The sequence below is a fragment of the Hyperolius riggenbachi genome, chromosome 7 (genome assembly GCF_040937935.1).
Source record: "Hyperolius riggenbachi isolate aHypRig1 chromosome 7, aHypRig1.pri, whole genome shotgun sequence".
Taxonomy (NCBI): Eukaryota; Metazoa; Chordata; class Amphibia; order Anura; family Hyperoliidae; genus Hyperolius; species Hyperolius riggenbachi.
The window spans coordinates 240,143,204-240,169,023 of NC_090652.1; positions in this window are offsets into that span (position 1 = coordinate 240,143,204).

The following is a 25,820-nucleotide window of genomic DNA, read 5'->3' on the forward strand; positions in this document are numbered from 1 at the left end:
GGCAGTTAGAACGCCATTCTCATTCTCTGGAATGAGACCGAAAAACGCAATCACTGTAACATGGAGCCACAATTGCTTGGTAGAAATTCATTTACACTCCATAGGTGATTGCGATTTGCCTTTTGCGATCCCAGTGTTGAACCCGGCCTAAGGGGGACCAGCTGGATCCCAATTATTTATCAGGTGGTCGTTGTGTTCCCCGACTTTGCACTTGATGGTGTAAGAGTGGTACCCCTTAAGACCACCTTTCCCCATCTTCCCTCTCCAAAACGCTATCCCCTATTCCTCTCTTACTCCCATTCCCTAACCCACCCTAATAGAGTCTACCTTACCATGGTGGGCTGGCTTACAATCCTATTGGCCAAAATGTGATTTAGTTTTAGCCAACTGGATTAGCCAAAGGACTCTGTTGAAAAAAGAATATGATAAACTATCTTAGATGGAGATTAACTAATTTGGGCCCTTTTTTATTAAGCACGTTTCGATTTAAAAATTGTATCGTTCCCATTTTGCCAATAGCAACAGCACGGCGATGAACATGTAAATTGCATTGCCGGGTTTTTGCTAGTGCAATTGGTATTTTCCAGAATTACAATTGTTGGCCTGCATCTTTTTTTGTTTTGTTTGCGTTTCTATGCTTTGTACCTTTTTGGTGAGGATTGGTATGGCTATGGGGAGGAGGAGGCCATTATTAGAATTTGGGGGTATATGTAAATCATTTTAAATATGCCCCTGAGTTCTACTCTGAAGGTTGCAACAATTTGTAATCACCAATAAAGTTCTCTTAAGGGCCAGTTCACACTTGGGGTGCTTTAATAAGTAGTTTTTCTGCTCTTTGCTGATAGCCGGTATTCAGCAAAGCACTGCGGTAAATCCTTGCAGTGCCTGTGATTTGCGTATATCGCAAAAGTGCACTGCGTGCAACATTTTGCTGGCAGTTAGAACGCCATTCTCATTCTCTGGAATGAGACCGAAAAACGCAATCACTGTAACATGGAGCCACAATTGCTTGGTAGAAATGCAATTACACTCCATAGGTGATTGCGATTTGCCTTTTGCGATCCCAGTGTTGAACCCGGCCTAAGGGGGACCATCTGGATCGCAATTATTTATCAGGTGGTTGTTGTGTTCCGACTTTGCACTTGATGGTGTAAGAGTGGTACCCCTTAAGACCACCTATCCCCATCTTCCCTCTCCAAAACGCTATCCCCTATTCCTCTCTCACTCCCATTCCCTAACCCGCACTAATAGAGTCTACCTTACCATGGTGCGCCGGCTTACAATCCTATTGGCCAAAATGTGATTTAGTTTTAGCCAACTGGATTAGCCAAAGGACTCTGTTAAAAAAAAGAATATGATAAACTATCTTAGATGGAGATTAACTAATTAGGGCCCTTTTTTATTAAGCACGTTTCGATTTAAAAATTGTATCGTTCCCATTTTGCCGATAGCAACAGCACGGCGATGAACATGTAAATTGCATTGCCGGGTTTTTGCTAGTGCAATTGGTAGTTTCCAGAATTACAATTGTTGGCCTGCATCTTTTTTTTGTTTTGTTTGCGTTTCTATGCTTTGTACCTTTTTGGTGAGGATTGGTATGGCTATGGGGAGGAGGAGGCCATTATTAGAATTTGGGGATATATTTAAATCATTTTAAATATGCCCCTGAGTTCTACTCTGCAGGTTGCAACAATTTGTAATCACCAATAAAGTTCTCTTAAGGGCCAGTTCACACTTGGGGTGCTTTAATAAGTAGTTTTTCTGCTCTTTGCTGATAGCCGGTATTCAGCAAAGCACTGCGGTAAATCCTTGCAGTGCCTGTGATGTGCGTATATCGCAAAAGTGCACTGCGTGCAACATTTTGCTGGCAGTTAGAACGCCATTCTCATTCTCTGGAATGAGACCGAAAAACGCAATCACTGTAACATGGAGCCACAATTGCTTGGTAGAAATGCAATTACACTCCATAGGTGATTGCGATTTGCCTTTTGCGATCCCAGTGTTGAACCCGGCCTAAGGGGGACCAGCTGGATCCCAATTATTTATCAGGTGGTCGTTGTGTTCCCCGACTTTGCACTTGATGGTGTAAGAGTGGTACCCCTTAAGACCACCTTTTTCCATCTTCCCTCTCCAAAACGCTATCCCCTATTCCTCTCTCACTCCCATTCCCTAACCCGCCCTAATAGAGTCTACCTTACCATGGTGGGCCGGCTTACAATCCTATTGGCCAAAATGTGATTTAGTTTTAGCCAACTGGATTAGCCAAAGGACTCTGTTGAAAAAAGAATATGATAAACTATCTTAGATGGAGATTAACTAATTTGGGCCCTTTTTTATTAAGCACGTTTCGATTTAAAAATTGTATTGTTCCCATTTTGCCAATAGCAACAGCACGGCGATGAACATGTAAATTGCATTGCCGGGTTTTTGCTAGTGCAATTGGTATTTTCCAGAATTACAATTGTTGGCCTGCATCTTCTCTTTTTGTTTTGTTTGCGTTTCTATGCTTTGTACCTTTTTGGTGAGGATTGGTATGGCTATGGGGAGGAGGAGGCCATTATTAGAATTTGGGGATATATTTAAATCATTTTAAATATGCCCCTGAGTTCTACTCTGCAGGTTGCAACCATTTGTAATCACCAATAAAGTTCTCTTAAGGGCCAGTTCACACTTGGGGTGCTTTAATAAGTAGTTTTTCTGCTCTTTGCTGATAGCCGGTATTCAGCAAAGCACTGCGGTAAATCCTTGCAGTGCCTGTGATGTGCGTATATCGCAAAAGTGCACTGCGTGCAACATTTTGCTGGCAGTTAGAACGCCATTCTCATTCTCTGGAATGAGACCGAAAAATGCAATCACTGTAACATGGAGCCACAATTGCTTGGTAGAAATGCAATTACACTCCATAGGTGATTGCGATTTGCCTTTTGCGATCCCAGTGTTGAACCCGGCCTAAGGGGGACCAGCTGGATCCCAATTATTTATCAGGTGGTCGTTGTGTTCCCCGACTTTGCACTTGATGGTGTAAGAGTGGTACCCCTTAAGACCACCTATCCCCATCTTCCCTCTCCAAAACGCTATCCCCTATTCCTCTCTCACTCCCATTCCCTAACCCGCCCTAATAGAGTCTACCTTACCATGGTGGGCCGGCTTACAATCCTATTGGCCAAAATGTGATTTAGTTTTAGCCAACTGGATTAGCCAAAGGACTCTGTTAAAAAAAGAATATGATAAACTATCTTAGATGGAGATTAACTAATTAGGGCCCTTTTTTATTAAGCACGTTTCGATTTAAAAATTGTATCGTTCCCATTTTGCCAATAGCAACAGCACGGCGATGAACATGTAAATTGCATTGCCGGGTTTTTGCTAGTGCAAATGGTAGTTTCCAGAATTACAATTTTTGGCCTGCATCTTTTTTTGTTTTGTTTGCGTTTCTATGCTTTGTACCTTTTTGGTGAGGATTGGTATGGCTATGGGGGAGGAGGAGGAGGCCATTATTAGAATTTGGGGGTATATTTAAATCATTTTAAATATGCCCCTGAGTTCTACTCTGCAGGTTGCAACAATTTGTAATCACCAATAAAGTTCTCTTAAGGGCCAGTTCACACTTGGGGTGCTTTAATAAGTAGTTTTTCTGCTCTTTGCTGATAGCCGGTATTCAGCAAAGCACTGCGGTAAATCCTTGCAGTGCCTGTGATGTGCGTATATCACAAAAGTGCACTGCGTGCAACATTTTGCTGGCAGTTAGAACGCCATTCTCATTCTCTGGAATGAGACCGAAAAACGCAATCACTGTAACATGGAGCCACAATTGCTTGGTAGAAATGCAATTACACTCCATAGGTGATTGCGATTTGCCTTTTGCGATCCCAGTGTTGAACCCGGCCTAAGGGGGACCAGCTGGATCCCAATTATTTATCAGGTGGTCGTTGTGTTCCCCGACTTTGCACTTGATGGTGTAAGAGTGGTACCCCTTAAGACTACCTGTCCCCATCTTCCCTCTCCAAAACTCTATCCCCTATACCTCTCTCACTCTCATTCCCTAACCCGCCCTAATAGAGTCTACCTTACCATGGTGGGCCGGCTTACAATCCTATTGGCCAAAATGTGATTTAGTTTTAGCCAACTGGATTAGCCAAAGGACTCTGTTAAAAAAAGAATATAACCAATTAGATTAACCAATTAGGGCCCTTTTTTATTAAGCACGTTTCCATTTAAAAATTGTATCGTTCCCATTTTGCCAATAGCAACAGCACGGCGATGAACATGCACATTGCATTGCCAGGTTTTTGCTAGTGCAATTGGTATTTTCCAGAATTACAATTGTTGGTCTGCATCTTTTTTTGTTTTTTTTTTGCGTTTCTATGCTTTATACCTTTTTGGTGAGGATTTGTATGGCTATGGGGAGGAGGACGCCATTATTAGAATTTGGGGGTGTATTTAAATCATTTTACATACACCCCTGAGTTCTACTCTGCAGGTTTCAACAATTTGTAATCACCAATCAAGTTCTCTTAAGGGCCAGTTCACTCTTAGGGTGCTTTGGTGGGTAGTGTTTCTGCTCTTTGCTGATAGCCGGTATTCAGCAAAGCACTGCGGTAAATCCTTGCAGTGCCTGTGATGTGCGTAAATCGCAAAAGTGCACTGCGTGCAACATTTTGCTGGCAGTTAGAACACCATTCTCATTCTCTGGAATGAGACCGAAAAACGCAATCACTGCAACATGGAGCCACAGTTGCTTAGTAGAAATGCAATCATACTCCGTAGGCGATTGCGATTTGCCTTTTGCGATCCCAGTGTTGAACCGGCCTAAGGTGGACCAGCTGGATCCCAATTATTTATCAGGTGGTCGTTGTGTTCCCCGACTTTGCACTTGAGGGTGTAAGAGTGGTACCCTTTAAGACCACCTATCCCCCTCTTCCCTCTCCAAAACACTATACTCTATTCCTCTCTCACTCCCATCACCTAACCCGCCCTAATAGAGTCTACCTTACCATGGTGGGCCGGCTTACAATCCTATTTGCCAAAATGTGATTTACTTTTAGCCAACTGGATTAGCCAAAGGACTCTGTTAAAAAAAGAATATAATAAACTATCTTAGATGGAGATTAACTAATTAGGGCCCTTTTTTATTAAGAACGTTTCGATTTAAAAATTGTATCGTTCCCATTTTGCCAATAGCAACAGCACGGCGATGAACATGTAAATTGCATTGCCGGGTTTTTGCTAGTGCAATTGGTATTTTCCAGAATTACAATTGTTGGTCTGCATCTTTTTTTGTTTTATTTGCGTTTCTATGCTTTATACCTTTTTGGTGAGGATGGGTATGGCTATGGGGAGGAGGAGGCCATTATTAGAATTTGGGGTGTGTATTTAAATCATTTTAAATACACCCCTGAGTTCTATTCTGCAGGTTGCAACAATTTGTAATCACCAATCAAGTTCTCTTAAGGGCCAGTTCACTCTTAGGGTGCTTTGGTGGGTAGTGTTTCTGCTCTTTGCTGATAGCCGGTATTCAGCAAAGCACTGCGGTAAATCCTTGCAGTGCCTGTGATGTGCGTAAATCGCAAAAGTGCACTGCGTGCAACATTTTGCTGGCAGTTAGAACACCATTCTCATTCTCTGGAATGAGACCGAAAAACGCAATCACTGCAACATGGAGCCACAGTTGCTTAGTAGAAATGCAATCACACTCCGTAGGCGATTGTGATTTGCCTTTTTCGATCCCAGTGTTGAACCCGGCCTAAGGGGGACCAGCTGGATCCCAATGATTTATCAGGTGGTCGTTGTGTTCCCCGGCTTTGCACTTGAGGGTGTAAGAGTGGTACCCTTTAAGTCCACCTATCCCCCTCTTCCCTCTCCAAAACACTATACTCTATTCCTCTCTCACTCCCATCACCTAACCCGCCCTAATAGAGTCTACCTTACCATGGTGGGCCGGCTTACAATCCTATTTGCCAAAATATGATTTACTTTTAGCCAACTGGATTAGCCAAAGGACTCTGTTAAAAAAAGAATATAATAAAATATCTTAGATGGAGATTAACTAATTAGGGCCCTTTTTTATTAAGCACATTTCGAATTAAAAATTGTATCGTTCCCATTTTGCCAATAGCAACAGCACGGCGATGAACATGTAAATTGCATTGCCGGGTTTTTGCTAGTGCAATTGGTATTTTCCAGAATTACAATTGTTGGCCTGCATCTTTTTTTTTTTTTTTTGTGTTTCTATGCTTTATACCTTTTTGGTGAGGATGGGCATGTCCCCAAAACTCCTGACCAGCTTCTACTGGCATTCTGGGACATACAAATCTGCCATGGCACTGGGACATTCTGCCATGGCACTGGGACATTCTGGGACATACAAATCTGCCATGGCTTGTATTGACCAGTATAGCTAGTATAGTCCCAGTATGGGTCGGTAGTGCCCTAGTATAGCTAATATAGTGTCCAGTATGGGTAGGTAGTGCCCCAGTATAGCTAGTAAAGTGCACAGTATAGTGCCCCAGTATGGCTAGGCTAGTATAGTTACCCCAGTATAGCTAGTATAGTGCCCCAGTATGGCTAGTAAAGTGCCCAGCATGGCTAGTATGGTTACCCCAGTATGGCTAGTATAGTGCCCCAGCATGGCTAGTATAGTGCCCCAGCATGGCTAGTATAGTGCCCCAGCATGGCTAGTATAGTGCCCCAGCATGGCTAGTATAGTGCCCCAGCATGGTTAGTACAGTGTCCCAGCATGGCTAGTACAGTGCCCCAGCATGGCTAGTATAGTGCCCCAGCATGGCTAGTATAGTGCCCCAGCATGGCTAGTATAGTGCCCAGCATGGCTAGTATAGTGCCCAGCATGGCTAGTATAGTGCCCAGCTATAGCTAGTATAGTGTCCCAGCATGGCTAGTATAGTGCCCCAGCATGGCTAGTATAGTGCCCCGCATGGCTAGTATAATGCCCCAGCATGGCTAGTATAGTGCCCAGCATGGCTAGTATAGTGCCCAGCATGGCTAGTATAGTGCCCAGCATGGCTAGTATTGTGCCCAGCATGGCTAGTATAGTTCCCCAGCATGGCTAGTATAGTGCCCAGCATGGCTAGTATAGTGCCCAGCATGGCTAGTATAGTGCCCAGCATGGCTAGTATAGTGGCCCAGCTATAGCTAGTATAGTGCCCAGTATGCGTAAATGGTGCAGAAGCCGCTTCTGTTACCTTATGAGCGGGCGGGCTGCCGCTTCCGGATTCCCCCATGCGCGCTCTACTCCATGAAGTACTATCTCCTCCTATAACAGCAGCGCGTCTTGCGTCTGCTGTAAGGAGGGAAGGAGGCGGGGCAACGGTTCCCATGGTAGCGGCGATGCATATCGCCGCTACAGGAAGCAACTGCCCCGCCTCCTTCCCTCCTTACAGCAGACGCAAGACGTGCTGCTGTTATAGGAGGAGATAGTACTTCATGGAGGAGAGTGCGCATGGGGGAATCCGGAAGCGGCCACCTGCTCATAAAGTAACAGAAGCGGCGGCCGTGGGGGGGAGGGGCAAGATGACAGACCCGCCGCGGCCCAGCTGGACACTGCCAACGGACCGGCAGTGGGCCGCGGCCGGTGGTTGGGGACCCCTGGCCTAGTGTATTCAAAGCCTGAGTGCATAGGGCTAGAGCTGCTCAATTCCGGAACCGGGAGACATCCGGATAGTTCTATTCGGATATCTCCCAGTTTCCTGTGCGGGGTGGGCGGGGGTCAATCTTACCTGTCTGACGTCTTCTTCTGTCCGTCCCTCGGCGCCTCCCACGATGCGGTCCAAGCAGCGGTCACGTGATTACAAACACTTCCTCCTTCCGGGTTGAAGGAGGAAGTGTTTGTAATCACGTGACGCACGTGGAGCGCATCGTGGGAGGCGCCGAGGGACGGACAAAGAAGACGTCAGACAGGTAAGATTGACCCCCCGCCTACCCCGCACACCCCGCACAGGTTTACTGGGAGATATCCGGATAGCAAATTTCCGGGTATCTCCCGGTTCCGGATTTGAGCAGCTCCACATAGGGCATAGCGCACGGCTCTGCATTGTTTAATGGGAACGAGCGCTTAGTGTTCCCCTTAGTGAATCTTTATATGTAATGTCCCCTTATAGTGGTCCCTTTACTGTGTGCCCCCATGTTGTGCCCCTCTTGTAACTGCTACTGTGCTGTGACCCCCTGTAGTGGTCCCTGTGTAGTGTCCCCATTATAGTGGTCCTTGCACTGTATCCCCTATATCCAGGGCTGGTTGTAGACTTTTTGCTGCCTGAAGCAAACTTGTGAGGATGCCCACCCGATTTGGAATGATGGTACAGCACCCGAAAACGTTCACCCTCAGTATAGGTAGTCCGCCAGGTGCCCCCTGTATAAGGTAGCCAGCTATAGTTGCCCCCAGTCGGGGTAGTATAGTTGCCCCAAGTATAGGTAGCTAGTATAGTTGCCCCCAGTATAGGTAGTATAGTTGCCCCAGTATAGGCAGGTAGCTAGTATAGTTGCCCCAGTAGAGGTAATATACTTGCCCCAGTATAGGTAGCATAGTTGCCTCAGTATAGGTAGTTAGTACAGATGCCCCAGTATAGGTAGTATAGTTGCCCCAGTATAGATAGCTAGTGGAGTTGCCCCCAGTATAGATAGCTAGTATAGTTGCCCCAGTATAGGTAGTATATTTGCCCTTGTATAGGTTGTATAGTTGCCCCCAGTATAGGTATTATAATTGCCCCCAGTATAGATAGCTAGTATAGATGCCCCCAGTATAGGTAGTATACTTGTCCCTGTATAGGTAGCTTAGTTGCCCCCAGTATAGTTAGTATAGTTGTCCCTGTATAGGTAGCTTAGTTGCCCCAGTATAGATAAGTAGTATAATTGCCCCCATATAGATAGCTAGTATAGTTGCCCCCAGTAAAGGTAGTATAGTTGCCCCAGTATAGGTAGCTTAGTTGCCCCAGTATAGATAGCTAGTATAGTTCCCCCTAAACCAGCGGCGACCGACTTTTGCATGCATCAGGACGGCCCCAGCACTTCCTGCATAATTGATGGGCCAGTTAAAAAAGACAGCAACAGCCAACAGGAAGGACTCTTTCAGGAATAGGTGCATTGGGCCATATCCTATTAACTTTTCTCCTGAGTTTTCTCCAAGTAAATATTTTCAAACCTTATCAATAAAATACTTTTAAGACTCCCACCAAGCAAGAAATTACTCAAAATCAGTGGCGTACCTAGGGCATTTGACACCCGGTGCTAGGTATTGAAAGACACCCCCCCCCCCCCCACCCACGGTCCACCACCTGCGGCGCGCTCAGCGCGCCGCGGCGAAAAATGGGCGTGGCTATGACCGGATGGGGCGGAGCTAATTTAAAAGTGCACCCAAGTTTTAGTCAACCTTTCTCCAGAAAATTCACATCATTGCGCAGCTTTTCTCCAGAAAATACACAAAATGTCAGAAGCTTTCAACATAAAATACACGTAATGCGAGAACATTTCACCAGACATTACACGTTATATGAGCAGATTTCACAAGAAAATACATTCAATCATGTCGGCAGATTTGACCAGAAAAAAATCATTCAATCTTGCGGTAGATTTGACCAGAACATACACAATGTCAGCACCAGATTTCACCACAAAATACACAATATCGGTAGTTAAACTGACCACAAAATACACAATGACGGTAGTTAAACTGACCACAAAATACACGACGGTAGTTAAACTGACCACAAAATACACAATGACGGTAGTTAAACTGACCACAAAATACACAATGACGGTAGTTAAACTGACCACAAAATACACAATGTCGGCAGTTAATCTGACCACAAAATACACAATGTCGGTAGCAGATCTGACCACAAAATACACAATATCGGTAGCAGATTTGAGTGTTGGCAAGCTGATAGCCTGGTGGGTAGGTGGTTAAGGGTGAGCAGCCTGATTGCCTAGTGGGTAGGTGGGCAGCCTGCTGGGTAGCAGTGGTGGGTAGGGGGGCAGCAGTGGTGGGTAGGTGGGCAGCCTGCTGAGTAGCCTGGTGGGTAGGTGGGCAGCAGTGGTGGGTAGGTGGGTAGCATGGTGGGTAGCCTGGTGGGTAGGGGGGCAGCAGTGGTGGGTAGGTGGGCAGCCTGCTGGGTAGCAGTGGTGGGTAGGTGGGCAGCCTGCTGGGTAGCAGTGGTGGGTAGGTGGGCAGTAGTGGTGGGTAGGTGGGCAGCCTGCTGGGTAGCAGTGGTGGGTAGGTGGGCAGCAGTGGTGGGTAGGTGGGCAGCCTGCTGGGTAGCCTGGCGGGTAGGTGGGCAGCCTGCTGGGTAGCCTGGTGGGTAGGTGGGCAGCAGTGTTGGTAGGTGGGCAGCAGTGGTGGGTAGGTGGGCAGCAGTGGTGCGTAGGTGGGTAGCAGTGGTGGGTAGGTGGGCAGCAGTGGTGGGTAGCCTGCTGGGTAGATGGGCAGCCTGCTGGGTAGCCTGGTGGGTAGGAGGGCAGCAGTGGTGGGTAGGTGGGCTGCAGCGGTGGGTAGGTGGGCAGCAGCGGTGGGTAGGTGGGCAGCAGCGGTGGGTAGGTGGGCAGCAGTGGTGGGTAGCCTGGTGGGTAGGTGGGCAGCCTGCTGGGTAGCCTGGTGGGTAGGTGGGCAGCAGTGGTGGGTAGGTGGGCAGCAGTGGTGGGTAGCCTGGTGGGTAGGTGGGCAGCAGTGGTGGGTAGGTGGGCAGCAGTGGTGGATAGGTGGGCAGCAGTGGTGGGTAGGTGGGCAGCAGTGGTGGGTAGGTGGGCAGCAGTGGTGGGTAGCCTGCTGGGTAGGTAGGCAGCAGTGGTGGGTAGATGGGCAGCCTGCTGGGTAGCCTGGTGGGTAGGTGGGCAGCAGTGGTGGGTAGGTGGGCAGCAGTGGTGGGTAGGTGGGCAGCAGTGGTGGGTAGCCTGCTGGGTAGCCTGGTGGGTAGGTGGGCAGCAGTGGTGGGTAGGTGGGCAGCAGTGGTGGGTAGGTGGGCAGCAGCGGTGGGTAGCCTGCTGGGTAGCCTGGTGGGTAGGTGGGCAGCAGTGGTGGGTAGGTGGGCAGCAGTGGTGGGTAGGTGGGCAGCAGTGGTGGGCAGCAGCGGTGGGCAGGTGGGCAGCAGCGGTGGGTAGCCTGCTGGGTAGCCTGGTGGGTAGGTGGGCAGCAGTGGTGGGTAGGTGGGCAGCAGTGGTGGGTAGGTGGGCAGCAGCGGTGGGTAGCCTGCTGGGTAGCCTGGTGGGTAGGTGGGCAGCAGTGGTGGGTAGGTGGGCAGCAGCGGTGGGTAGGTGGGCAGCAGTGGTGGGTAGGTGGGCAGCAGTGGTGGGTAGCCTGCTGGGTAGCCTGGTGGGTAGGTAGGCAGCAGTGGTGGGTAGATGGGCAGCCTGCTGGGTAGCCTGGTGGGTAGGTGGGCAGCAGTGGTGGGTAGGTGGGCAGCAGTGGTGGGTAGGTGGGCAGCAGTGGTGGGTAGCCTGCTGGGTAGCCTGGTGGGTAGGTGGGCAGCAGTGGTGGGTAGGTGGGCAGCAGTGGTGGGTAGGTGGGCAGCAGCGGTGGGTAGCCTGGTGGGTAGGTGGGCAGCAGTGGTGGGTAGGTGGGCAGCAGCGGTGGGTAGGTGGGCAGCAGTGGTGGGTAGGTGGGCAGCAGTGGTGGGCAGCAGCGGTGGGCAGGTGGGCAGCAGCGGTGGGTAGCCTGCTGGGTAGCCTGGTGGGTAGGTGGGCAGCAGTGGTGGGTAGGTGGGCAGCAGTGGTGGGTAGGTGGGCAGCAGCGGTGGGTAGCCTGCTGGGTAGCCTGGTGGGTAGGTGGGCAGCAGTGGTGGGTAGGTGGGCAGCAGCGGTGGGTAGGTGGGCAGCAGCGGTGGGTAGGTGGGCAGCAGTGGTGGTTAGCCTGCTAGCAGTGGTGGGCAGGTGGGCAGCAGCGGTGGGCAGGTGGGCAGCAGCGGTGGGTAGCCTGCTGGGTAGCCTGGTGGGTAGGTGGGCAGCAGTGGTGGGTAGGTGGGCAGCAGCGGTGGGTAGCCTGGTGGGTAGGTGGGCAGCAGTGGTGGGTAGGTGGGCAGCAGCGGTGGGTAGCCTGGTGGGTAGGTGGGCAGCAGTGGTGGGTAGGTGGTGGGCAGCAGCGGTGGGTAGGTGGGCAGCAGCGGTGGGTGGCCGGGCCGGTGCACCTGTAAAAGAAAAAAAAAACATTCACTTACCTGCAGATGAAACCTCTCTTCCGAATCCCAGGCAGCCTCCGCAGCTCCTCTTGAATGTCCCGCGCCGTCTCCTGCTGCGTCATCAGTGCAGGGCTACGGGAAGATGGCCACCGAAGCCCGCACTGGAGACAAAATTAGACGGCAAGATGGCGTCGGCGGCCATCTTGCCGTCTATTTTTGTCTCCAGTGCGGTCTTCGGCGGCCATCTTCCCGTAGCCCTGCTCGGGTAAACTGAGGGCGGCTATCAGCCGCCCTGTCAGTGCCCGTTGCCGGCGCCCGTGGAGGGGAAGCGCCGAAAGAGGGGACCCAGGTGAGGGAGATGTGGGGGGGTATTTCCCCCCTCCCCGCCGACGCTGCCACCCCTCCTTCAGCGCTGCTTCCCCTCCTGTGTCATCAAGGCTTCTGGGGAGGCCTTGATGACACCCCCCCTGGAGCTGACACCCGGAGCGGAGCGCTCCTGGCCGCCCCATGGTAGGGACGCCACTGCTCAAAATGAGTTTAATATTACCCCTTTACCTACTTTTTAGTAATCTTTCAATGGCGTAGTACCAAAAATGTGCTTTTCAAGGTGAAAAATTATCTGCTTGGAGAAAACTCAGTTGGAAAGGTAACAGGCTATTGCCCATTGCTTAATTTAAAACATACTGCCGACACTGAACCAAAATACTAAACTGTTTACTAGAAAATGATTAATTTTGCAAGCATACCAATCATTCACTCACAAAAAAGCAGGTGTGAGAAATGGAGGTATGGTAGGTAAAATTCAAGATTAATCTTGCGAAGATTTTCTTCTAAATCTGTCAACATTATTATAGCATGTGCCACTTTCCTAGTGACTGTTGGCCAAGTTCCCTCTAATGTGAGCAATATCATCTGGAGGTAACCCTTGATGCATACATATTTCTTACAAGAACTCCATCATTGTGTAGAATTGCTTTTCCAGCGTGTCTTGATTCCTTCATATAACAATAGATACTTATCCAGGGAGAGCCGGGACAAGGTCCTTCAGCACCCAAGGCTGAGACAGCAAAGTGCGCCCCTCCATCCCTCCCACCCCAGCCGTCACACACTAATTGCTATTAGACTAAGGGGCGCCCCAGGGCCCTCAACATCCCCAACACCTTAATCTCTAGTTATCTGACTTGCAGTCACTGCTATGTATGCCCTTTTCAATGCCCCATCTCCACGCTGCAGTGCACAGCCATAAGGGACCTGGGACACTAGCCTCTTCACGTGGCCGCAGTCGCCCTAACCACCACACTAGCTGCAAGCCGCCAACCCACCTCGCTGGACTAGGCCGCAAGCCAGGAGCTGGATTTCTGAGAGCAACCACAGGTACTCCACTGCTGCAGAACCACCAGCACCTCAGACCTGGGTTCCACCATCATGCCAGGTCTCCTGCGCCCACAGCCTGTTGCTGCAGGGTCAGCAGGGTACCTGATGTCCTGCACTCCACCACCACTGTGCCTGTGTTTCACAACACCGCTACTGCCCAGGTGAGCCCCATGCTGGCTGCTCTCTCTGACCTCTGGGCAAGCTGGCAATCTCCGGGCCCCTCAGCTGCCATTCCCTGCTCCACCACGCTGTTCCCTGCTCCACCAAATTGGCCGGGCTGCATGGCCCTTTGCAATCATCAGCTTCATGGCAGGGCCCGTGCACCCACCAGCTCCATCTTGCATCACTGCGGCACAGCCAGCCAAACGGGACGCTTTCCAGTCACACCGCACTGCCCAAGGGACCTTACTCTCACTCTCTTTGTTCTTCTTCCCTATTCTCTCTCTAGCTATCCCTTCTCTCTTTCTCTATCCCCCCCCCAGCTTCCTCTCTGCTTCTCGTGGACAACGGTAGCACCTGTCTAGTTGGGAGCGTGTCGCTGTGTAGCGTCCAGTGCCGAAAATGGCAGCGCTCATATCAGCTCTCAGGCTGCTCCTCCAGTCCAACTCTTTTCTGTCCCTGCTATCAGTGTATGTCCTGCTATGTTTGTATTACGTTATTTGTACGGGTATGCTGTAATGCTCTGTTGTGAATTACGTCAACTGTATGTGTATGCTGTAATGCTCTGTTTTTGCTTTTGTTTTGCTTTTATTGTTTATACGTATGTACCATGCTTAACTGTATACGATGCTCTGCTTAAGTGTACGCTCAAACTGTAATGCTGTCCTATGTATGCTTGTCCCACGTCTACGTATGTACCATGCTTAAACGTGCTATTTTCTTGTTTTTCATCAACGACCCTGTATGCGCCAAAACCAATTCCGGGTACAATCCACCGTTGTACTTGGCGATAATAAATAGATTCTGATTCTGATTCTTATTTCTTTGTGCTTCAAACACAATTGGGAATGACAGCTGAATGAATTGTGCGCCCCCTCCTACACTGCGCCCCGAGGCTGGAGCCTCTTCAGCCTCTGCCTCGGCCCGGCCCTGTATCCAGGTTTATTTATATATTGTTTATGATTTTTCATCTTAAATCTTGCTAAAATGGATTGACTATGGCATGTTCAAGTACCCAATCAGCCAACATAAAGTGCCCCCATGAGGTACACCTACCATGTGATGTGACATAGAGACTATGATGTTCATACATCTGGCCTGTAGATGGCACTGCTCTACTTGTATTCCCACATAAGATTATCTACACTTTACCTCTATGGTAGCCCCGGGTCTGCCTCTTCCAGTTATTGCATTAGCTCTTTATTGGTGTAATGATCACCACTGTATGTGCTATGAATTGTGGGAAAGGATTACCACACCACATATAATGGCTTTTGTATTACATGTGTTGTATTCCCTTCAGCTTATGGACTCCTGCCCTGTAATTATTTTGTACAACGGTATGGATGATGATGGCACTATGTAAATCAATAAGAATATATATTATGTAACAAAAACATATGCCTGATTTAGACCAATAAAAATTAACTGCTTTTGGTGGCAACAATGTGCAAACCTCACTTGGGTCATATCAAATAATAGTGAGGGGAGCTAAAAGTCTAGTAAAATAGTAGGCATACAATTGTAGTTTTGTGCAGAAGCTGCATTGGAAAATGCGCATGATGTATCCACGTATGTAAATAGTATTGCCATTTCACAACCTCTATTTAACTCATCTTTTAGCAAAGCTCGCTATGACCAGATATGACTCAGGTGAGGAAAGCAAACTGTTGCACCCTAAGGACAGAAAACCTTTAGAAAGAACACAGTGCAGGCTTGCTGGGTCATGCAGTGTCTCCACGCTTGGTCTTAAAGTGACACTGAAGCGAAAAAAACCTTATGATATAATGACTTGTATGTGTAGTACGGATAGTTAATAGGACATTAGTAGCAAAGAAAATAGTCTCATATTTTTATTTTCAGTTATACAACTTTTTTTTATTTATAACATTACATCATTCTCTAATATTTGCAGTTTACACACTACACTCAGCATTGTAAATGATTTCACAGAGCAGGCTAATGACCTTTTCAACTTTTCTCTGTAGTAAAACCATAAACAAACTCAGAGCTCAGAGAAGCTCTTTTGGATAGATTACCACTGAAGTTTCTTTTTGCTGGGAATACACCATGGTTTTTTGGGCAGATAAATGGCTTGATAGATAATTTCCGACAGGTCCGATCTGATTTTTAAAATCGATGGGAAAAACTATTATAAAATCAATCGAACAGTAAATCGGCCGAAAAAACTCATTGTGTATTTCCAGCATACCTCTTCCTGTACTGGAAACAATATGAGACTCATATCTCTGCTGCTAACGTTTTATTTCTTAGCTGTACTACACATTAAATTCATTATATCATAAGTTTATTTTCACTACAGATTGCCTTTAAAGTAATCCTAAAGTGAGCTGGAAAAAAGTAAGATACTTACCTCAGAAGTGGGGAGACTCTGGATAGTATAGAGACCTACTGGATCCTCTTACAACGTCCCCCAGCAGGTCGAACATGTTCATTCTGGCCATGAGTGCAGCCATGGAGGAGCACAGTATGGTCCCTGCACGTGCAGTAGAGGGAAGCGCTCATGCATGGAGGGGCACAGTATGGTCCCTGCACGTGCAGTAGAGGGAAGCGCTCATGGATGGAGGAGCACAGTATGGTCCCTGCAAGTGCAATAGAGGGAAGCGCTCATGCATGGAGGAGCACAGTATGGTCCCTGCACGGTCAGTAGAGGGAAGCGCACATGCATGGAGGAGCACAGTATGGTCCCTGCATGTGCAGTAGAGGGAAGCGCTCATGCATGGAGGAGCACAGTATGGTCCCTGAACGTGCAGTAGAGGGAAGCGCTCATGCATGGAGGAGCACAGTATGGTCCCTGCACGTGGAGTAGAGGGAAGCGCTCATGCATGGAGGAGCACAGAATGGTCCCTGCACGTGCAGTAGAGGGAAGCGCTCATGCATGGAAGAGCACAGTATGGTCCCTGCACGTGCAGTAGAGGGTAGCGCTCATGCATGGAAGGGCACAGTATGGTCCCTGCACGTACAGTAGAGGGAAGTGCTCATGCATGGAGGAGCACAGTATGGTCCCTGCACGTGCAGTAGAGGGAAGCGCTCATGCATGGAGGAGCACAGTATGGTCCCTGCACGTGCAGTAGAGGGAAGCGCTCATGCATGGAGGAGCACAGTATGGTCCCTGGACGTCCAGTAGAGGGAAGCGCTTATGCATGGAGGTGCACAGTATGGTCCCTGCACGTGCAGTAGAGGGAAGCGCTCATGCATGGAGGAGCACACTATGGTCCCTGCACGTGCAGTAGAGGGAAGCGCTCATGCATAGAGGAGCACAGTATGGTCCCTGCACGTGCAGTAGAGGGAAGCGCTCATGCATGGAGGAGCACAGTATGGTCCCTGCACGTGCAGTAGAGGGAAGCGCTCATGCATGGAGGAGCACAGTATGGTCCCTGCACGTGCAGTAGAGGGAAGCGCTCATGCATGGAGGAGCACAGTATGGTCCCTGCACGTGCAGTAGAGGGAAGCGCTCATGCATGGAGGAGCACAGTATGGTCCCTGCACTTGCAGTAGAGGGAAGCGCTCATGCATGGAGGAGCACAGTATGGTCCCTGCACGTGCAGTAGAGGGAAGCGCTCATGCATGGAGGAGCACAGTATGGTCCCTGCACGTGCAGTAGAGGGAAGCGCTCATGCATGGAGGAGCACAGTATGGTCCCTGCACGTGCAATAGAGGGAAGCGCTCATGCATGGAGGAGCACAGTATGATCCCTGCACGTGCAGTAGAGGGAAGCGCTCATGCATGGAGGGGCACAGTATGGTCCCTGCACGTGCAGTAGAGGGAAGCGCTAATGCATGAAGGAGCACAGTATGGTCCCTGCACGTGCAGTAGAGGGAAGCGCTCATGCATGGAGGAGCACAGTATGGTCCCTGCACGTGCAGTAGAGGGAAGCGCTCATGCATGGAGGAGCACAGTATGGTCCCTGCACTTGCAGTAGAGGGAAGCGCTCATGCATGGAGGAGCACAGTATGGTCCCTGCACGTGCAGTAGAGGGAAGCGCTCATGCATGGAGGAGCACAGTATGGTCCCTGCACGTGCAGTAGAGGGAAGCGCTCATGCATGGAGGAGCACAGTATGGTCCCTGCACGTGCAATAGAGGGAAGCGCTCATGCATGGAGGAGCACAGTATGATCCCTGCACGTGCAGTAGAGGGAAGCGCTCATGCATGGAGGGGCACAGTATGGTCCCTGCACGTGCAGTAGAGGGAAGCGCTAATGCATGAAGGAGCACAGTATGGTCCCTGCACGTGCAGTAGAGGGAAGCGCTCATGCATGGAGGAAAAAACTGTGCACAAGCACTTCCCTCTATTAGGTTTCAGTTAACGCTAACCGCAAATGTGGCAGTGAGAACACTGCCATAGGCTTACATGACCTTGCGGTTTTTAAAAAACGCTAGTGTTTTGCGCTGAGCGGGAATCGCGCGATTCCCGCTCAAGTGTGAACGAGCCCTTACGCATGCACAGATCATGGTCATGCAATGCTTAGTGCTGATGCGCTCGTCCCTCGCTGAGTTACTGGCCAGAAGATAAAGAGGGACTCTGCGCTGGAATAGTGGCATATAAAGGGAACCACGAAGCCTCTGGACTATCCGGAGGTTCCACACTGCTACTTTTTTTTTTTTTTGCCAGCTCACTTGGTGATTGTTTTAAGGTGCCCATTGACAGTGAGATTTGTAGTGATGGACCATATTTTCCAAAAGATAATTCAGATGGATAGAATTTTTTTTTCTTCCAATAGATTTTTATTGAAATTTTTGAAAAGCCTTACAAACAATAACATCCCGTATCAAAATGCTGTAAGTGTACAATAGTATCTCAAAAACATGAGAATCATTAATTTTAGGGTAGTAAACAGAGCAACATCTATAACCCGTAGGCTGGACAAAAGAGAGGCACAGAGCCAGGCCCTCAGCCTAAACGGACCAGGTGTGCAGCTACTTAAAGGCTCACCAACTAAGCAGAGGGAAGGGGATGGGGATGAGAAGGAATGGGGAGAATCTTCATATTATTCTCAGTGACTAGGAGTTCATTCTAAACGACCACTAATGTAAATTTTCATAACAGGATGATACGTTTGACCAGTCAGAAAACCTCTTATCCTATAAAATAAAACCCTTCCTGTCCCTGTGTCCCGTGTGTTTTGGCTACTGCACATGTGTAGCCGTTGGGACAGGAGGAGGACAGGGCCATGGGGGGAGGGTGGATGGGACGGGTGCGCACTTGTGCGTTGACATGCGACGGTGAGATAGACCTAGAGCCCATTTGTAAACAAGCTTAGGTCTACTAGTCTGATAATAAGATAAAAGTCTAAGGGGTCAGATCAGGAGACCTTGGGGGCCAGCGAAATTGCTACATGATGATGTGTTTCCCTCTTTATGCACTGAAGCTGGCACGTTCCCTGATTTTTTCCAGCAAGATGGTGCACCACCCCATTATGGGTGTCAGGTCCGAGCATTCCTAGATGAACAGTTTCCTAGAAAGTGGATTGGTCGTCGTGGGCCAGTTGAATGGCCCCCAAGGTCTCCTGATCTGACCCCCTTAGACTTTTATCTTTTGGGTCATCTGAAGGCAATTGTCTATGCTGTGAAGATACGAGATGTGCAGCACCTGAAGCTGCAGTTACTGAAAACTTGTGCTAGCATTTCTCCTGCGGTGTTGCTATTAGTGTGTGAAGAGTGGGAGAAGAGGGTTGCATTGACAATCCAACACAATGGGCAGCACATTGAACACATTTTATAAGTGGTCAGAAACTTGTAAATAACTCATGAAAGAATACAGTTACGTTAAAAACAAGCACACCATTGTTTTTCTTGTGAAATTCCCAATAAGTTTGATGTGTCACATGGCCCTCTTCCTATTGAAAAAACAAAAGTTGCATTCAAAATGGCCGCCTTCAAAATGGCCACCATGGTCACCACCTATCTTGAAAAATTCCCCCCCCCCCCTTCTCATATATACTAATGTGCCACAAACAGGAAATTGATATCACTAACCATTCCCATTTTATTAAGGTGTATCCATATAAATGGCCCACCCTGTAGATAGCTGACTAATGTGGCCAAACAATCGATTCTTCTTTGTTCTGAATCTGATCAGAGTGGGATATATTCTGACCACACAGAACATTCGTTTTTAATAGATTTCAAACTTTTTGGTCCAATTGATAATTTTAGTAAAAAATCATCAAAATTATGATTGATCTGACATCTTGTGCAATAGATTTCAGGCAGATTTGATCAGAGTGAATTAAACAGGAAAAGTGGTAGTTGTACGGCCTGCTAATTTCCTCTGTATTGTGATAGTGGGAGGGCCACTGGATCCCCCGGCAAGGTGGTGTTTGCTAAACCCATCCTCACAGCGGACCTTCAACCAGTAGTGGACCTGTTTATAAATGGGAAAAAAAAAACTATTAAAAGAAAACTGAAGTTTAAAGCTAATGTAAATTGAAAAAACAAAATGAAAGAAACAGATACTAAAGGAGAGGGAAGGCTATGAGTCCTATAGAGCCTTCCCACCCCTCTCACGACCTCCTCGCTCCAGCAATGTCACCCCCGTTTTAATCCCCCGCTGTGGGAGCCTTCAGAAGGCTTCGGGAGCCAGAGTGCTCCTGAAGGCCGGCGGCTCCGCACTGCGCATGCGTAAGCGGGTGAGAGAGCGCTAGTGCAGGAGCAATATGAAACCGCACATCTTAGGGAGCACTCAGACTCCTGAAGTCTTCTGAAGCTTCCAGCAGTGGCATAGAGCAGTATTTGAACGATCTGATACTGGGGGTGACTGCGCTGGAACGACGGGACAGTGAGAGCAGCGGGAAGGCTCTATAGGACACAGAGTCTTCCCTCTCCATAGGTAACTATCTGCGCCTTTTTTTGGGAGGGGGATTTACATTTACTTTAAGTGCCGATTCATACTGCATGGATCAAAAACTGATAAGCATCAATTTTTCATTTGTGTCCCTTCGTTCCATTAGTGTTGGGTTAATGTGACGCATCTGCGATCTAGAAAAATCACAGCCACCCAAAACTTCTGCTCTGTTTGGTGGAAAGGGCCTATTTGAACAGAGCGATGTGAACAGATCCTGTTGATTAACATATGATCTGTTCACATCCGTTAGTTTCTGGTCTGATTGGTTTTGCTAAGCGGACTGTTTATAAAGCCAGTGTGAACCAGCCCTGAGGCCTCGTTCATATTATAGGCGTTTTTGTAAAATTTTAAGCGCAGGGGATTTTCAAAATCCCTGTTCCCTGCATACTGCAAATCCGATTTGCGAATCCGATTCCGATTTCGATTCCGTTTTGCGATTCCGATTTTCCCTGAATGCTATTAACATAAAAACACAGAAAAAAATGCAGCATGCAGAAACGATTAAAAATCGGAATCGCATGTAAAAAACGATTAAAAATCGGAATCACATGCAGTGTGCGGGGAGCCTGAAAGCCATTGTGCAATGATTCTCTATGAGAGAGTTCATATCAGAGCGGTTCGTTTGCAATCCGCTTTTAAAAGCGGTGCTTGGGCCATTTTTGAGGCGATTTGCCTCAATGGAAGGTATAGGAAAAACGCAAAACGCTCACAAAATCGCTTTGGCAAGCGATTGCGTGAGCGTTTTAAAAAAAAAATACATTGTACATTTTTCCAGACTTTTTTCTGGATCAAAAGACGGAAGAACTCTTCATAAGCGCTTACAAAAACGCCCACAAAAACTAGTGAACGCGCAGAAAATCACTGAAAAATGCTTCTAAAAAACGCTGGAAAAAAACCATCACGGACAGACACACGAGCCGAACGCAATGTGAACAAGGCTTTAAAACGAACTCGGACTGCCAACAGACATTCCTCTGTTCAGTGTGTAAAGTGAACCTCAAGCAAAGGAACTTGCTTCAGGTTAGATACTTACCAATGTAGATGGAAAGTCACTCTCAGTCATTGTTGCAGACGTGCATACGAAGCGTGCCAATGGTAACTGGCAGTGCCAGTGCTTCCCTAGAGCTAGAATGGGCATTGGCCCAGGGTCTGCGCTACTAAGAAGCTCCAAGTCAGGAAGGTCACAATAACCTTGCAGTCAGCACAGTAATAAAATAAATAGTAAAAAAGGGGCTCCGTGTTCATTTTTAGCTTCAAAGAGTTTTTTATTTGTGACAACAAAGCACAAGGGAAATGGCAAACAATCAATCAGAAAATTGCACATTAAGACCCACGCAGGGGTGTCAAGGTCTCTTATAATAAAATGTAGTGAGAAAATAATAGATATAAAGAAAAACAAAATATTTCAATGTTTTTATTTATTTATTTAAGTATTTATATAGCACTGGCATATTACACAGGGCTGTACAGAGTATATTGTCTTGTCACTAACTGTCCCTCAGAGGGGCTCACAATCTAGTCCCTACCATAGTCATATGTCTATGTCATATGTTTTGTGTAGTGTATGTATCCAAGTCTAGGGCCGATTTTAGGGGGAAGCCAATTAACTTATCTGTATGTTTTGGGGATGTTGGAGGAAACCGGAGTGCCTGGAGGAAACCCACACAGACACATAGAGAACAAACAAACTCCTTGCAGATGTTGACCTGGCTGGGACTAAGCGTTGCAAGGCGAAAGCGCTAACCACTACGCCACCATGCTGCCCAATTTATGCCTCAATATAACAAGATCTTGAATAAATCTAGTGAACTTACTGATACAAAAAGCAGAGCTCTATGGCCATATGCATTTTCTCCTGACTTTTCTCCTAGGAGATCATTTTTCACCTTCTCTTTAAAATACCTTTTTGGCACTTTACAATTGAAAAAGTACCAACAGGTATGTGAAAAAGTACTATCAAAATTATTTTGAGTATTTTTTTGCTTGCTGGTGGTCTCAAATGTATTTTATTGACAAGCATGGCCTATAAGCAATCCACTTTTTCTCCTGTGTTTTCTCCTGGGTGATATTTTCAAAACTTGTTAATAAAATGCCTTTTATAGAACCAGCAAGCAAGAAAATACTCAAAGTAATTTTGATAGTACCTTTTCATCTAATTTTTGGTACTTTTTCATTTGAAAAGTGCTGAAAAGTTGTTTTAAAAAGTTGAAAAATGATCTCCTAGGAGAAAACTCAGGAGAAAAAGGCCACCATACAATTCAGTTTTTCTCCTGAGTTTTCTCCTAGGAGATAATTTTCCATCTTCTCTTTAAATGACCTTTTCTGAATTTTACAATTGAAAAAGTATCAAAAATAGGTGAAAAAGTTTGTTCAAAAATTATTTTCAGTATTTTCTTTGTTACTGGTAGTTTAAAAGACATTTTCTTGACAAGTTGTGAAAAGATCACATAGGAGAAAACTCAGGAGAAAAGTTAATTGCGGATGGGTCCACTGGTCTCCAAAATGGTGCCTGCCTGGCAGCCTCGGTAACACCGGCTCCTGCACACTACCAGTTTTCTGGCTGTTAGCGTTGTTTTTAGCAGTAGTTTTTAGCTTCTAGCGTTTCAGTTTAGTCTTTAGTTTTTCGTTTTTTAGTCCTAGTCTAGTTTTTAGCTTTAGTTTAGCTTGTTTTATCCTGCAAGTCCCCCTCCCCCCCTTGGAATTGGGGCTTGCAGCACTGCACTGCCCGGCAGCAACAAAGCAATCCACCCAAGGTTGGAGCCCTGCTGCCTCAGCTGGAATCAGCATACCTGCTCTCCGGACGATCCTCGTTCCCGCCACTGCAGCGGATCCCTGCTCCTGCCGCTGGATGGCCCTGCTGCAAACCCCGGCGATCCGTCCCACATCACTCGGCACTGGTCCTGCCTCCTGCCTCTGGCTGGCCCTGCTGCAAACCCTGGCGATCTGTCCGACATCACACCCCGGCTCAGTCTGCGGCGGTCTGTGGCCTCCACCACCGCTACCACCAGTCCAGCCGCACCACTCTCGGCCCAGGGAAAGCCTTTCTCCGCCGCTGCACACCTGGAATCGGCCCTGACCTCCGACCTCTGCAGCCCGGACCACGTGGCAACCACGAGGAGCTCACTTCACTGCACCCCCTGGCACGGGTCCTGCCTTCAGCTGCAATAGCTCTTGCCACTCTACAGCTCCACTGCCGCAACTACAGGACCCGGACAGGACAAGAACCAACCTCCAGCCCGAACGCACGCTTAGGGGTTCCCTGGCTCTGAGCGGACCCACGCACCCCTGCAACTACAAGGCCTTCAACCTCCGGCATAGACTGTAAGTAAATGCACTGATTTGTCTTACTGTGCATTTACCATTTCACTGGACTGTTTTACTGCTCTCACTGCTTTTAATGTTTGCTGCATCTACTGTGGGTAACACACAGATCTGTTTTTAAGCAGAAAGGCTGATAGTTGTTGGGCCCAGCTGCCTCAACCTCCCCAGCCCCCCCTGAACTCTGCCTCCTTAAATACTGATACCGCTCTGCTGACCTGGCTGGCACTCATAGTGCTCTCTACCTAGCCTGCAATTACGGGCCACCTACTCTTCATAGGAGTATTATTCGGTGGTGCACTTACCCCTACCCCACCCAGCAATCCACTGCTGTGCCGGGTATAGTTCTGCAGATGCCCCACCACCCACCAGTGAGGCACACCATCTCCTACTCCAGAGCTGAGCTCCTGGAATGGGAGGCCCACGCTTGCTGCACAAACATACCACCCCTGCGAGACTTAGTTTGGGCCCATGTGGAACACCTTAACAGCAGGTGCATATGGCCCCCCAGGAAAATCCGCCACAGAGGGAGGAGGGCCGGCGCACTAGAGAGACTTAAAAGGAAGGGCTTGCGCTCACCCATCCCTGCTATTCTCCTGGCCAACGTCCGCTCGCTCCCAAACAAGCTGGATGAACTTGAAATTCTGCTTGGCAGTAAAAATCCGATTAGCGGTAACACCCCAGTCCTCTGCTTCACTGAGACCTGGCTAAATGACGGAATCCCGGACAATGCACTCCTCCTCCCAGGATATAATCTCTTCCGACCGGATCGCGATCACGCTCTCTCCGGCAAAAGCAAAGGAGGAGGTGTCTGCCTCTTTATCAGCACAGCCTGGTGTACCAACACCACCATCCTGCACAAGAGCTGCTCCCCTGATGTGGAACTCCTTCTCGTCAACTGCAGGCCTGCATATTCACCCAGGGAGTTCTCCTCCTATGTTTTTGTAGGAGTCTACATACCTCCAGATGCTGATACCAAATCTGCCTTACGCACAGTAGGAGACTCCATCCAACGGTGGGAGACAGCCCTCCCGGACTCCCTCTTCATCATCTTAGGCGACTTCAACAGAGCTAACCTTCGACTGGAGCTGCCCCGCTACAGACAGCACATCACGTGTCCCACGAGAAATGGGAACACCCTGGATCACTGCTACACTGTGCTCAATCAAGCGTACAAGAAATCGTTGGGCTGCACTGGGAAACTCGGATCACTGCCTTATCCACTTGATCCCCACCTACAGAAGACAACTCGAGTCAGCCAAGCCCACCATCAGAACCACCAGAGTGTGGTCAGATGAGGCTAAGTTACAACTTCAGGGCTGCCTCGACTGCACCGACTGGTCTGCTCTGGAGGCCCCCAGTCTGGATGAATGGACTGAGAATGTCACCGCCTACATCCGCTTCTGTGAGTCCGAGTCCTGTATTCCCACAAAGAGCTTCAGAGTCTTCCCGAATAACAAACCTTGGTTTCACGGTAAGCTGCGCCGGCTCAGGAAATCCAAAGAGGAAGCTCACAAATCCGGCACCCCAGAGGAGTTCAGGGATGCCAGAAACGCACTAAATCGGGAGCTAAGAGCGGCAAAGCGCAACTACGCAAATAAGCTGAGGCTCAGCCTCCAGTCCAACAGCCCGAGAGAAGTTTGGAAGGGTCTCCGAGCAGCCACTAACTTTAAAGCCAAACCCCTTCAAGCTTCACCTAGCAGAGAACTCGCGGAGGAGCTCAATAAGTTTTACTGCAGATTTGAAAACAACCCCTCCCCTCCTGGCACCCAGGAAGCTGATCCCTCCCATCCCAGCACCCAGGCATCCATGTTACGGGTCCCTCCATCCACCCAGCCTTCCCAGATCTCCTCTACTCCAGTGAGGGTCTCCGAGGCCGATGTCCTGAAGCTCCTACGGAAGACCAATCCACGGAAAGCCTCAGGCCCGGACGGTGTGTCATCATCCTGCCTGAAAAGCTGCGCTAGCCAGCTGGCCCCTGTCCTCGC